The sequence below is a fragment of the Rhamphochromis longiceps genome, linkage group LG7 (assembly GCF_057381845.1).
Source record: "Rhamphochromis longiceps isolate RC_006_pf linkage group LG7, R_longiceps_female_GT1.1, whole genome shotgun sequence".
NCBI classification, from domain to species: Eukaryota; Metazoa; Chordata; class Actinopteri; order Cichliformes; family Cichlidae; genus Rhamphochromis; species Rhamphochromis longiceps.
In genome coordinates, this window is record NC_140563.1 from 6,939,294 (window position 1) to 6,955,554 (window position 16,261).

The 16,261-nt window shown below is 36.9% G+C and overlaps 1 protein-coding gene across 1 annotated transcript in view; it reads left to right on the plus strand.

Moving 5' to 3' along the window:
- The window catches only part of LOC146664633 (leucine-rich repeat-containing protein 4C-like), a 48,390-nt gene that overhangs the window by 28,434 nt on the left and 3,695 nt on the right, over positions 1-16,261 (plus strand). Inside the window, exon 2 of the mRNA XM_085411835.1 lies at positions 6,029-6,101. The gene's annotated coding sequence lies outside the window, so the exon portion shown is untranslated. The remainder of the gene's footprint in view (positions 1-6,028; positions 6,102-16,261) is intronic.

Sequence of the window (16,261 nt, forward strand, 5' to 3'; positions counted from 1 at the left end):
AAAATGTGTCCACGTGGATTTTCAGACAGGTGGGTGAAAAATTGTCTTAGTATGTGGAAACAGAGATGCATGCATTTACAGATTGTTATACTAACCTGTGGACCAGAATCTGGGATCTTTCTTACATGGCTGAAAAGTCAAGGGAAATACAAAATTCTGCACATGGACACATACCAAAGCCTTCACACTTCTCTAGAGAAGTCCACAACACCACGCAGCTTTAAAGTACTTGATGATGAAAACAGTAGCTTAATGTAAAGGTTGTTTTGAGAGTAACATAACAGAAAATATCATTGGGGTGGTTAAATTAAATGGACTTGTCTCCCTGGAAACAACAATATATTTAACAAAATACAGTGCAATATGCCTCACAGATTATGGTTTCTTGTTAGGAGAAATATGCATAAAAAGCTACAAGGTCAGTAAAAAATATGCTAACTAATTGGTGATGGAGTCTGATTATTTGAAATTAATATTTCCTGTGTGGAGGTAGAAATGGTTGTCTCACCGCAGCAGAAAACACCAGCTAAACAACTTCAATGTGTGCAATCATAGTCAGATCAGTCAATAAAAGAGACCCAAGAACAGAACTCATACTCTAGGGACCTTGATCATATAAACAAGATTATATTAGACAAGTCAGTGCCTTTGGAAATTTAAAACTCAGAGTTTCATATCTTCAGTGTAACGAAAATGATAGAGCAAGCAGGATCATTCTATCATAAAATAGCTTAATTAGACTGTACCGATAAGTCTGTTTTTCTACCAAATGAGACACCAATTGAAGTCCACTTTTTAATTTCTGAAAAAGAACAGATGGAGGAAATTACTCCAACTTGTCAGTTTGCCACGGAGCATGTTATTCACTTCAACAACTGCTCAAGTTTAGTTCTCAAAAAGTATGGTGTACATTTCACATGCGGTGAATTACCATCACATGTGCCACGAGTAAAGTTTGCTTTCAGGGTTTTCTGCCAAGTAGACTCACTAAGATGTGATTTATGTTGCTGAAAATTTGGATTTTAACATTGACTCTTTTCTGGCACGATGCTCGTAGGAGCAGTGGTTACGCTGTCACAGCAAGAGAATTCCTGGTTTAAACCCACTGACTGGAAATATACTGAAACAAACATGTCCATTAACCTGCTTGGGCCTTTTTGTGTGGAGTTTGCATGTTCTCTCTGGGTACTCTGGCTTCTTCCCACAGACATGCATGCTAGGCTGATTGGTGATGCTAAATTGCCCAGGTGTTCATGTGAGCACGAACGGTTGTCTCTATGTGTTAGATGTGCAATAAACTGGTGCACACCACCTTTCCCCCTATGACAGCTCGGACGGGCTCCGGCATACCTTTACCCTTAGCTGGACAAGCAGTTTAAGACAATGGGTGGATATTATTCTTCCCTACACCTAACCAGAGTTTTGTTGACTAAACCTATTCAAACTGTAAGAGAAAACTGAATCGAATATAAAAGAATTGAAAGCTTTCTTTTAGAAAGCCTTTCTGGTGCAAAGTCATGAAAGCAAACTTCTCTCAACAGCCATCACACCACAAAATGAAATAAATAATAAGAATTCTACTGCTCTCCACTCTTCTCTTTCCCCATGTGTCTCTCACCCTCTTTGCTCATATATCACTCATTTGCCCAAAGTAATCCACATACCACTTTGCCTTTTCTTCTTAATTTGTATTCACCTTTTCTCCTGCTCGAAGGTTTTCATTTCTCTGTCTTACCTTGCATTTTATTCCTTGGCTGCGCTTTTTACCTTGATCGCTTCACTCTGTTCTTTTAAGAGTAATCTTGTCCTCTTTTTATTCTCTTTCACTTTTGCTCTCTTTTTTTTTTGTTAATTAAGAGGGACCGCGCACAGATTCAATTTCAGTGTCAGATCAAATAGATTTGCATTGCATATGCTGTTTTGCTTACTGTTCTGTGCCTCCTCTGTTAATCAAGACGTCATCTGTTCTCATGCCTTTTTCTCCGGCTTTCACCAGAATTTCAAGTTAGACATTTTAAGGAAGAAACACCATATTGATAACTTATTTCTCTCTCTCTCCGAGGGGCGAGTCATGTTTCCTCTTTCATCTTCCATTCATCTCCTCGTACTACTTTTTCCCTCTGTTTTTCATCACCTTTTTTTTTCATAAGTGTTGGTATTGTGTCCTTATTTGCCTGTCTCTAAATACTTGTCACATTTTTTAATTCTTAATGTCTTTGTTCTCTAAGTATAACCATCTCCATGTAGTCATTCAGTTCCTAATTACTGGGTCTACATGAAAACAGATCATAGTGTCTTTGAAGGCACTAACTTTTTTGATGGGGCCAAACCAATTACCTCTCACATCATGAACAACTGACAGCTGCTTTCTGTATTGGTGAAAATCTAAGATAAGGCAGCGAGTGTGAATCCATTCCGCAAGCAGATCAGGAGAAAACAAAATTCTGTTGTTTTTTTATTTGTTAAAATTATTTAACGACTGATCTGAGTAAAACCAAGAGTCATAACTGTTCCTTCTATCATTTCCCTCCGTCTTGTTGTTTTAGCTACTCTATTATCCTCTATAGTGCAATCTGTCAGCCTTTCTTCTTCTCAGAACATATCTCATCCCTCCCCTCGTGTTTGAAATCTCTTTGGACTCCAAATGCTAATTTAGTCAGGCACTTAATCAGACATATTAATTCCATATCTCCCCTGATTGCACTAATTCCACTCTGCAACGAGTTCCTGTGCGGCATCCTCGGTTCAGCAGCATTTCAAACTGTTGTGCTAACCAAGGTCTGTAAAAGTGTTTCTTTTAAACAGCAAATTATAATGCTTTTACAGTGAATCTTTTGTAGGGATAATATGTTGAGGACAATGCTACATGCTGTAGTCTGTGATGTATCCCATTTTTCTCTTAGCCTTCAGCCCTGCAGGGCTTCCAATTCTATTGGACTTGAAAATAGCTATGTTTTGCATCACTCTAAAACACTACAGATGAAACTATTCTGTTACAATAGACAGACCTCATCCTGCACCGGTTTCTGAATTGCAGATAAGAAGATCTGGCAGTATGACATCATACCATCAGACACCATATTTCAAGCAAGTCTGGTTGTCAGTAGGCGTGATGATCAACTGTACTAGCACATACAGGCATTCAAACATACACAGGCACGCACACACACACTGACACACACACACATGGAGAAAAAAATCAGAATTTTCCAGAAAAGCCTGTAAGCCCTTATATTGTCTACCAACAAACTGTGCACATAGCTGAGGCATGTATTAATTAATAACATAGATTTGGTCACATTCTAATTTAATTAAGTCCCAGATCATGTAATTGAGAGAATTATGAAATGGCTTTCTTTGTTCCAGATAATTGTATTCTATCTAAATGCCTACTTTTAAGTCTGTTAATTTGTTTTATCTCGTCATCATTATCTTCCTCATTCTGTTGTTTTTAGTAGAAAATATAGCTTGGAATCCATGTGTGCTTGTACAACACATCAAAGCAAAGTTGAGAGATTTCATGGATCTTTTAAAGCTCTTGATATAATCATACCGCTTTTAGTAGTAAAATACAATATAAAAGAGGAACAGTATGCACACATTTGCTCTAACATGTCTATAGACATTAAATTTTTAACAAAGGTGTTTATTGTGTATACAACGTGTTTCTTTCTTTTTTTCCTTTTTTTCTCTTAGTGTCACTTACTGGTTGGTGAGAGCCTTCTACTAGACACACATGGATTTACCATTAGATAATGACAAATGGAAGGCTCAGCTGAGCTGATTTCAGCACTTACTGCTCCTTTGGGAGATGCATTTACCACACTGCAAACCACACGGGCCAGCCCCACCAAAGACCTTAATTGAACGAGTGGATGTGTAGTCAGTTGAATCATCCTGACATGCCTTTCTGGTCTTTTCTAGTGGGTAATGTAGTGTGACCTGCTGGTCAAAACATGCTGAGATCCTGGACAGAAAACAGTGAAGTAAGACTTTGTTAGGCTACATGGCTTGTTTTCTTTTTTTTTAAGGCTGAGTATGGGTTTAATCTGGTACAAATAAGTGTTGTTCCTTTTAATTTAACTACAACACCTTAGTGCTGCTTGTCTGTATTAGACTACATTTTTATCTTGTTTTTTTTTCTTATTAGCTATTTTTTATTTGCAAACTGTCACTATCCTTACCTGTTTAGACCATTTTTTAAAATAACACACTGCATAACGATGTTTAGAAAATAACAATGTATAATTTTGATAACATTGGGGATACATTTTCAAGGCTTGGCATTTATTCTATTATTCTAGATCATCCATGGGTTGCTATTTCTTACCTTGTAGTTAAATTACAAAATATAGCATACTGACTGAAGAAACACATCATACTTTCTTATCCTACAAATGTCCAAACACCATCAAAGTCGCAGCTGTCTCTGACAGACCAGACTTTTTTCTTAATTAGAAAAAAACACATACGTCTTTTAAAATACAGGATCGAAACATGCTTTTTAAAAATGTAATAATGTAGATCTTTGTCAGAGGAAGAGGAAAGTCAGAAGGCGTTTTCTGTGCTCTCTTTGGAGGATAGAAGGTGGGGGTGGAAGGGTGGTTACAATATTGATGTTGTTGATAATAACAACAGTGATAATGATTATAGCACATAGTCCATATCCATCATCGCTATCATCTACTTTGTCGACATAATTGGTCATTTTTAGCAAAGTTTAAGACAGATAGCACTGAATACTTCTCCCTCAACTAATTGTGTTACAATATTTATTGATAAACTTACTTATTCCAGTAAGGGATCTTGTCATTGCTTACCAATTTTAAACACGTATGTGTTATTTACAGCTATAGACTTGGATTGAGGTATACTTTTATTATTGATGATAAATGATATTCTATTTATATTCCTACATATCATCAAGATTCATGACATGTTCATGAGTGCTAAACTATTCAGGTTCCTTTTTTCTTCCGTGAGCTACACTGTTGTGCAAAGTCACCTCTCCCCTCCTTTCGATGAGTTTATTTTGAGTCAACTACATCTGCTATAAATAGACCAACTCACCAAAGATCACCAAATCTGTGCCAATTGCCAGTTGTCAGAAAGCTCTGGGGCTAGTGGGGGAAATTATTATTATTATTGCTGTTATAATTATTAAATGTATTCAATTGTATTAAACTGTATATAACTCATTGATGTCCATTCTATTCCGCTCTAGTCTTTTCAGTTTAACTTTGCATTAAATATGAGAGAGACATATCTATGTTTGCAGTGTTTTGTGGCTATTAACTGGTATGTCTTTGGATTCAATGTAACCGTAATACAGAGACCATACTTACTGGCAATTTTGTGTAAATGAGAAATCTTTAATCAGGAATGGCTGTTATGATTGCCTGTTACTGTAGTAACAACCCACTTGATCAAACATACACTTATTTAGATTCAGGGTTCCTGCACTATACTAATGGATGCCATGCAGGATGGAGAGCTTTATCTCCATTTGCTTTTGTCCCCCATAATTTATTCAACAGGGTCTGTCCTCTGTGTGTCCGTGTTTGTGTGTTCAGGCTCTGAGTGTTTGTGTGTGTGCTGTGTGCATATGTGTTTTGCAGTGTGTTTGTGAAGTTTTATGGCTTTGACTGTCCCGTCGTCCCTGAGGAATGAGCTCTTCCGACATACAGTAGCATACTATAAAGTCCCTCTTGTTAGATGGAGGGTCTCAGAGGTACTAAAATATCAGCATCAGCAGAGAGTGCTGAGGAAGTAGTTGAAAGGAAAACTAACAAGATGACTCAATGATTATTTAGAAACAGTAAAGAGAATTTTGAATTAGGTGTACTCTATCCTGGGGGTTTAAAAAAATTGCATTTTTGGTAGCTGAGTAGATGCATCATGATCTTTCCAAAAATGTGCATTATTCATAGACTCTATTCCATGGAGCCCGGGGAATGGAGTGGACAGAAACTGTATTGCTACAAATCTATTTTAAAGGTTGCTTACATTTATCCTCTTTTATTTGCAGGTCCAGCATTTTGGTGGATTGAAAGCTAATATGTGGATGATTAAAACCCCTTGGATCTTGACTGAGCTGGCAGGTAAGACTTAGGCAGAGCTTGGCTCAACCTTGGTGATTTTCTTTCCTGGTCAAAGAGATATGCATGGTTTGTCTGATGCTTTCAGAGAAAAAGATGCACACATAGAAATGTGTAAAAAATTATTTGTTTTGCTTGTCATGCATATTTCATTGATATGAAATAATGTATAATTTCACACCTATGTCTAAACCGCTAAACCCATTGAAAACAAGGACATTATCAAGAAAACATCTTTTTGGTTCAGAGAAAATTCTGATAATTTGCCTGGTTTTTTTTTTGGTTTTTTTTTTTAAATCAAAGAACACTTTTGATAAATTTTTCAAGGTTTGGCATCAGAACACATCTAAATGTGTGGAATTAAGTCCAGTTAACACATTGGCAAATAAACTGGTCAGTTAATAACCTCATTGATGGAGATGGACAGAGAGAAACTTGATACTCCTGTAGACTTTACCCCATCACAGTGAAATGAGGAATGACTTGATTTTAGGCTGTGGATATAGTTGAAAAAGGAGCTAGAACTATTGAAGTGTAAAACTAAAAAGAAGCTTATGACTCTCAGTAGTTATTCTATGCTGGTGCCTATGTTCACAAAAAGTCTATTTTCACTAGACGTTTTACCTTTGTGTCAGGCGTTTTTTTTTTTTTTTTTTCCTTTTTTCTTTTTGTATCTAAGAGCGTTGTTGGACTGCACACAGATATATGCCTCTGGAGTGAACAGCTCAACTCATGCATGTAACTTCTACTACATGTCTGTTCTACATTTGGTGTGAACTGCTGTCGCAGTGTCAGAAAGCTTTTACTGGCAAACACTATTCCTCTAGGCTGATGATACTGTTTCCCTGCATTGGCAATATGTTGTCATAATTTAATACGTCTATTATCCCTGTCACAATAAATCATCCTGGAGTTGTTGTTTTTTTTTTTTGACCAATGCAACCATGAACCCGGCGCTGACTCTTTGGCATCTTTGAAACTTTGAAACCCTAGTGATGTCTTAAAAGCTCACTAATAAAAGTGCTGTCTGTCAGACCTTTTTAAAAGCTACATGGCATTCAACTTATTTGATATGACTCGCATGAATAGTTGCTTTTGTGATTCACTTACTTCAAAGCTTCTTTTCATGTGGTATTTCTCTTATTTTCTCTTATTTTATCCACCCTTTATATCCATCCCTGTGGGGTAGGAGATTGAAAGTCTTCATGGAAATGATATTGAATTTGTGCAATGGAATCAATTGACATGTTTTTATTTCCTCTAAAATGCACCCTTTGCCTTTGGTGCCAAGTATCAGAAAAACAGCAGGTTACATACATGTTCCCAAACGTGTGCAGTCACAAGTGATTTTGTGTTATTGAATGAAAAATATTGTAATTAGTCTCATTACAGAACAAGTGCAAATGTACAATATGCCTTTCCAAAGAAGCCCTCTGTGTTTTCAGAATCTGTCTCTGGTGTCATTTAATTAGCAAACAACCCGATGGATCGCAACAAATTAGGATAAAGGCAGCTTAATTTTAAAAGTGCATGCTTTTATATTACTCCAGAAAGTGAGGATGTTGTCACTTTGTGAATATTTACAAAACCACATGTGAGGAAAAGGTTGAAAGCTACTTAAAGTAAAAAAAAAAAAATCATGAATTGTTCTTTTGAATTTACTTTCAAACCATTAGAGGTTCTTCCTCAGTGTAACTATTCTAAAAACAGTTTAATCTGTGCCACATTGCCTTTATTTGACATCTGTACCTTCTAGCTAAGCTTCTTTTAGCTGATTCTTTGCCTAACTGACCTTCAGACTAGCTGATGTTAAAAAGGTAGTGACACATCAATCAAGGGGACATTACAAGACTGTGCCCTTGGACATGTTAACACTGAAATGATATTAAAGTAAGTCACATGTTCAGGAGTGTGTGTGTGTGTGTGTGTGTGTGTGTGTGTGTGTTCAAGCATTTTAGACTGCCTACAACACTTTTTATTTTGTCAGTGGATAATCATACATAATGATCTTAGTCCAACTGGATTATAAGTGTGTAACAATTAATCCGAAAGCTCAATAAATTAATTCTCAAATTCCGGTCTTATTTGAATATATTTTCTGACATTGCAGCTTCTAGCACTGTCTTCTGTTTTTAGATACCATCAGTGTGCTCCCGCTTATCTCTCATGTTCTCTCCATCCCAAACTCAATTACAGGGAGACCATACTGCCTGCATCACCAGGTTCACAGCCTCAGTACGACCTCTCCACAGCTCGGACAGACTCAAAGTGATGCATGCTCACCCTGACCTCAACCAGACACTAGAGTGACAGCAGTATACAGACTGACTCCTTCATTCGACATCCTTGAAAACTAGTTAGCAGCTATTTTCTGCCCACAGCCTCTCTGAAATGTTCACAGGGTGACAAATGATTTTATCAATATCTCTTGTCACCCGTGAGCCCCTACTGCCGACACAGCCCTTACTGTGAAACAAGAAAGCTGTCACCCAGTTTGTGAAAATCTGCAAATGCTAAGAGCACACATTAAAGACCCACAGTTGCACACGTACACAGCTTGTGTGTGAAAATATGCAGAGGTTTTTTATGTTTTAATTTGAGTCAAAATGTGCACATCTTTACTTGAGTGTGCATTAGTTATGAGTGAGTGCAATAGTTGTGTATGTATGCGTTTTCAATGCCAGCAGACCTAAATGAGGCCCTTGGCACTTGTAGCCAATGAGGCTAGAAAATGAGTGTGTTTCATTCATCAGGAAACAGTCCAAGGGTCATCCTCTGACAGAGAGGGATGCTGGTGCCTTTGCATTTGCTCTGCATTTATGTTAAGCTGACCCACACCTGCATGTCCAACTATGATGTAATAATGCCACATCATACACCACGCTTTGGTGTTGAGTGGACTTTAAGAAGTACCTGACCTCTAAAAAGTCACAAGTGGGGAATGTTTACCTTACAATAACGTTTGCCTTTAACAATGTAAAAGGGGAGAAAATGTAATGCTTTCCATGATGTGAAGCTTATTTCCAAGAGTCCACAGCTCCTGGCTGTGAACACAGCTGCAGCTACTCTGCCTGACTGATCCATGTGAAGATGGGGCGGGATACAGTTGTTGTTATTATGACTTCACCTGCGTCTGTGGTTAAATCCATTTTAATATGAATATGTCCAGGTGTCCTACTAGTTGAACCTGGACTGAATCTATCAGCTATATATTACCAACACACCACTGGTGTTTTGATACAGAGCCAGCAGAACAATGACTGCACCCACACGACCGCATGAAGTCAATATTTATGTGTTACAACAAGAATCCAATAACCAAAGCACGGCCATGGCCACAGCCAGAATCACAGTGGGAGCTGTATCATTGCAAGGCTGCAATTTTTGACTTAAGCGAGGCAACCGTCTGTTTCTTCAGCACCAATTTTTGCAAGACCCGATGAACCAAATTCTACAGTTGGCTTTTTCAATGCAGCAATAAAGACCTTTGTCTGAACATTAGACAGACACAACATTCAAAATTGTCTAGAAAAGAAAAAAAAACATCTTCTGTGACCTTTTTAATAGTTTTTGTAAGATACAAACTGACAGATAAGCTGTTACTTTAGATAGAATCAGACAGAAGAATGTCTGAACTCTGTGGTACATTATCCATCTTTAATCGCAAAAAAAAAAAAATTTAGTTCCCTCAGATGTTCAATTTTCATTGTGCACAATCTCATAAAGAATGTGGAAAATTTGAAGCTGAAGTATGCAACTAACGTGAGACAGCCTATTATGTGAAACCAACAGTGCATGTACAATTGTCTTTTCAACAGAAGACATCTTTTGCCTAGTAGTTAAACTGTGGAAATGAACAATATTAGCATATTTATAGACCCAGGTTTTTTTTTAGTAAAGAAAGAAGTAAGTTTTTGACAAGTTAACTTATATGTCTTAAGAAATGTCTGGAAGGGATCCCATTTATTAACATCTGAGGTCCCCAGTTGCCTATATACTTAAAATGTCAAAATGTCACTTCTTTTTCTCTGCTGTCAAATCTTGGAAAAGAGAAGTCTTTACTCTCCATCTTTCTCTCTTGTTCTATATATGTGTGTGTGTGTGTGTGTGTGTGTGTGTGTGTGTGTGTGTGTGTGTGTGTGTGTGTGTGTGTGTGTGTGTGTGTGTGTGTGTGTGTGTGTGTGTGTGTGTGTGTGTGTGTGTGTGTGTGTGTGTGTCTGTGACACTCAAAATACTGTTGAGGTAATGTTAATATTCATATGATCACACATACAGCTCTCCTCAGACGGGCAGCAACCTCTTTGCCCTCTCCATTTCTATTTAAACATGTTTTGGTGTCGTCAGAAAGAAAAATCATGGAAACATGTACATTTTTAATGTAAATTCTTTGTTATATCAAACTATTTCTAAAGTCTTTCTCAATGCACATGTGGTTTTATGATAAGAACTACAAAATGCATAGTGTGTTTAAAAAGGTTTGCTCGTGGTTAAGGTTAAAATTTTATAATTGCAATACATAAGCATTATTCTTGGTCTTAGTAATAGTCTTAGTATGATGGAATTATCTTTTTTAGCGTATCTTAGATCATTTTCATATGTATGTTTTCATTTTTAAGTATTTTAAGTATTTTTAAGCATTTTAACATTAACATTATTTGTGTACTGAACACATTTGATAAGCTTATTTATAAGAGCATGCTGGGTTACTCAGTTTTTGTTACATGCATCAGATTCATTTCACCATCTTGTTATAGATGACACAGACAAGCTGTGAGTGAAAGAATGTAAGGCTGTGGGCATGGGAGCAGCTGCCAGTTTGTCTCACTTGGCTAGTTAGCACCAATTCAAAGTATTTGGCTTGTCTGTTTCACTTGAGTGGTTAAAAGAAAGACACTGAAAAAGAGCTGCAGTGTGACCATTTTCTTGTTTTTTGTTTTGTTTTGTTTTTTTTTTTTTGGGGGGGGGAGCCAGCATCCCTCAACATTACATTTTAAAGTAGCTTAAAGTGCCCTTAACTGCAGAAATACAAGGCACAGTAATAGTGCATATGAAATCATAAATGTCGCTATATACATGTAGCATATATCAGTATTATAAATTAAAATCCATCCTGTTATACACTCTATAGTCCAACAGCTCGCACAATGTAGGATAAAATAATTATGCATGTAACCTACTGGCATTTAAAAAGCCCTTTTCTTGCCTTACTGACACACAAAGTACTTTAGACCACGAGTCACATTGTTAAAAAGCATTCATACAGCACTTCAAGTACTTTATCTGTTTCACATCTCTGGCCAATTTGTAATCTTCAGTTAACCTAACATGTTCACTGTGGGAGAAACCCAGAGTACCCATAACCAGCGCAGGCACAAGGTGCACATGCCAGCTTGGCAAAGAAATGCCCAGCTAAGATTCAAACCAGAAACCTTGCTGTTGGCAGGCAATGGTGTTAGCCACCCCTATGCCATCCTAATAATTCTAAATATTCCAGATATTGCTGTTATTTAACTGAAATTAAATCTAAATTTGGTTAAGGTTACGTTATTTATATCCATATGTAAATTTGCTTTACAGAAAAATGATAGCATTTGGCATCCCTTCACAAACACACACACACACCTATTGAAACCTTTTGTAATTAAACAAAATGAATCAAATCAAAAACAATTCTTATGGAGTTCAGTGACAGCATCAGGGACAAAGCTGCCCTGTCTTTACCCCAGTTAGGCTCTAATATAATGTGTGTGATTAAATGTGATGAAAGACCACTGGGAAAATGTGACTCTATATCAAAACTATGATCACATGATGAAAATATAAAGACATCTAATCGGTTTATTGTGCTGGCTCGAGAGAAGGAAAAAAGAAGGCTTGTGATGCATGTGGTGGGTATCCCTCCCACACTGGAATCCTTAAAGGATTCTGATTTATATTTGGAGCTGTTGCTGGCATTATCAAGAAGTGGCCTGATTTGATTTATATCTCATTAATCCCTCCTTCTCTTTTTCTCTCTTGCACTTTCTCCTTTCTCTCTTTCTCTAGCATACATACCAACATTCCTCTCTCACAGATGCCTCACACTCTGCAATCTTTCATCATCTTTTCTCTTCCATGCAATGTGAAAGCTGAAGCTTCTGTCAGTCACTCTTTACAGAAAAGTTCACAATCAGCAAGCACTCGAGCATTAACTGAGTGTAGAAAGCGTCAGAGGAGTCCACTCTATTTTCCCCACCTTTCAAAGGAATTAATGCATTTGTAAGGAATGAATACAGGAAGTTCATGCTGTCCATAATAAGAAAGCAGAATAAAATAACTCAGTGGCTTGTGTCAACTAGTCACAGACTTATTTTGGGGGGCTTTAGCCCCACTTGAATTTCCTGCAGTGTAACTAAATAATTCAGCCTTTTCTACCCAATTTATAATGTAAAAATATGACAGACTTCAGAATTACAGTAGTCATAAGAAGGGCTAGACTTAAGACCATGTGGAAACTACCACTACCACTACGAATGTCCCATCCTATCTATTGGAGACATGTTTTTTAAATAAACAAAATATACCATTTTACAGATGGCAGTTAATCTAAAATACTGACCCTGATTTTTATACCCCTTTTTCTCTTGTCATAATTATTTTTATTTAAACAGTTTTATATATTTTTTCTCTGATCTTTGAGGACATTGTGCATTTTTATTTGTTAATTTATTACATAACTTCATTCATTATCTGTATATTAAATAAATTTGTTACAGTTCATGTATATGTAGTGATGGCAGGGCCTGTGAGCAATACAGTAAAGAACTGGTTGTTCTAGTCTTGAAGATTTTCCTTTATGCCCTTGTGCTCCAAACAGACCCATTAACTCCACCTCAGCATCATTTAATTACACTGACCTGATTTTTGCAGGCTCTTTTCTTCTTTTTTCTTTTTTTTATTCCAGTGGTGTCCATCATTTTGACGACTATAAATATACTAATGGTATCTCAGCTTACATTGGCCATTGCCCTATTGTGACAGTATGGTACACCAGGTTATGACCCATGAATAGAACGTGCAATAACGCTGTGAGAAAAGCTGTATTTTGGTCATTTAACATCTCTTGCCTTGTGATAGAAAAAACAGTTCTACAGCAGAGGAGTGGGATGTTAGTAATGTTACACACCATGCAGATCACTAATCCTTGATGGGATTAGAGGAATACCTCTTGGCATGTGCATAAAAGTCCCAACACGTCATTGGCTGTATAGCACACTTAAAACTGATTGAGTCAGGGAGGACTCCAAAACATGCGCAAATAGAAATGTATGAAGCGGCATGGAGAGGCCCAAGAGGCTGATGTATCTCCATCCCTCTGATGAGGGCTGAATTTAAAGTGCTTGTGAAGTTAGCAGTTAGGAGTTAGTCCTGCAAAGGCTCTGTTGATCCTGCACTGTAGGCTTTTGTGCAATTGAATCACACAGGCAGGTAGACAAACATTATTTGCACATCTGGACTGCTTTACTGTCAGAGTATGGATGGCAAGCATCATTTGTCAAATCAGGTCTCATGATTGCTTATACTACTTGTAACAGAGGTACCATCACTGTCTGCCTTAGACAAAGGTTTCTGCTCAATGATGCAGTTCCTCCAAGCGAGCACAGGACTAGAATGGAGCAAGTAGACTGCAGAGGGAGTGCCAGTCTGAGAGCATGGAAGCAAGCATTAGACTCGGGGTGAAAGTCCAGTGGGAAATAAGCGGTCTAGTAACCACTCCACAGGTGGATGCTGCAAAAACTTTTCCATCTTTCATTATTGGCTGCTTGATGAGGCAATAATTTGGAGCAAATACTGCAGAAGCAGCCCTAAGAAGAGCCTGTGTGGACAACAGGGGCACAAAAGAAAATATTCACAACTCCACATAACAGTTTCTGTAAAAGCAAGAAATGAATTCACAAATATTGCAGGTCTGGCTGTTTAATTGTCTCCACTTCTGTTAAGCAGGGTCGCGCTTCAGTATGTCTGCAAGACAAAGAGACAGCTGGCAGTTCATAATCTGTTAGGACAAAAGTTGAAAATGCTTTCTTTTCTTAATCCTATTTTCCTTATCTCTTTTCATCTAATTCCATCACAGCACTATGTAAATCCAATTTTGCTGCTTTCATTGTCAGTGTGCAGATATATTGTTTTGCTCTGTAAATCAACTTGATCTTTTCTACTGCCACAGTTTGGATTCTGTTCTGCTGATTCATTGTTTATCTTTTTATCAAGGTTTGATCTGTTGAAAAGGAGGATGAGTAAATAGCGGAGATACAGGGAGTGAGGAAGTTTTCAGAAGTCTTAACTGAAGCATGTTTTTAGTAGGTCATTATATTCATTCATGGCATTGAAAAGACATTGTTTTCACCTAAAAAGATGTGTATAATAAAGATGTGTATACAAAAATTCAGCTTCATATATTAATATTTTCTTCTTGCAGTGTCAATAGAACATCCAAGCATAAATCTTGTATTAAACCATGTGCTGCACTAAACCCTGTTGTTTTGTGCAAGGTTTTAATTTCGAACAAATTAAAACTGCAACAGTGGAATGTGATTTTCAGCCTGGTGTGTGAGCTCTGTCACATTTGCTCAGTCCCCCTGTATGAAAACAAATTCTTTTTCCACCCCCAGGCTTTGGCTGCTTGGAATTTAAATTTTGCAATTGAAGAATTAATGGAGTCAGTAATCAAGCAATTAATCAGTAGTTACAGTAATAGCCTCCCCATTCTTAAGTGAAGAGCTTTCTATTGGAGATTAGGCTGTGTGTTGAACACACTGTATGCCTACAGAAACTATGAATATTGCATCCCAACAACACTGCAATGTTACTGCATGTCTTCATTCGCAGTGCTTTTCCAATTAACACAACAAGAGAAAATCTTCTGGGGTTTTTTTTTACAAGGAAATTGTGCTTTTCCTTCTAAATAGACAAATTGTCTTGCATAAAACATTTTTGAACACTGTAATTTGTTAATATTCTTTCTAAATTTTGATGTTGACTCAGTGACAATTAACAGAGCTGTTCATTTGTGATTAGTTTCTTTAAATATAAAAGATATTTTACTTAATTAATATATAACACATCTCAAGATAACTCTTATCTCAGAGAGCTCTTTCTGTTATTGTTGAAAGATTGAACCTTGTTGTGTAAAAGACATTGTGTTCCGTTACAAAAATGTTTCACATTTCCTAAGCTATTCATAGCCGAACAACACATATTCCACAGTGGTTCAGTATTTATCGCTGACATTTCACTGGAGGTTGAAAATCTAACAGTATAGTTTACATCTTTTTCTTCATGTTCACATTGATTTTCTGAACATGCTCCAGTTTCCTCCCACATTCAAAAACATTCAGGTCAGGTAGATTAGAGGCTCTATAAATGTTTCCCTTTATCTGTGCTAGCTCTGTGACTCACTTCCGACCTGCCCAGAGTGGTTCCCTGTTTTTCACTTAGATAGTAGTGAGGAAAAAAATGACAATAAAAAAAAACATATACTAATGAACTGTATAATAAGCAAAGCAATGAGAAAGTTGTATGACTCAACATAATAAGAGTGTTGTAATTATTGTATTTGAATTCGTTTTTGAACAATGGTGTTGCAATGTAGTCATTAATAATAAGCCGGTAAAGTCCAGAGATGTTATACTGAACATGAAATTAATCAATATGTCAGCGATGTGTCTTTCAGTGGGTTTATTATTCCACAGAATGGATATGATTATGTTTAACACTAAAACACACACATACATTGATTATAGAAAACCAACAGGGTTTTTTTTATTTTTGTGTGACAGACACACTTGGCTGAGATATTTGACAATGAAGGACATCAGAGCATCAGTGGCATTTATGGCATTTAACTGTACTGATCTTTCACTTATTAAGTAGCTGAATACCCATATTGTATAAAACATGTAAGAAAAAATGTATGAAGTGCTTAGTAAAAAAGAAAAAATATTTTGAATGGTCTAATGGTTTAAGGTAAAATGTCTCAGACTTTAAAAGCCAACTTGGGCCCTGGGAAGACTCAAGTTCCTTGAGTAAAGTTTATTAAAAAAAAGAAAAAAAAAATGTAAAGTGTATATTCAGCAGAAAGCAAATAAAGAGAGGCCACTGTTGTAGTGTTGACCTCACTGCTA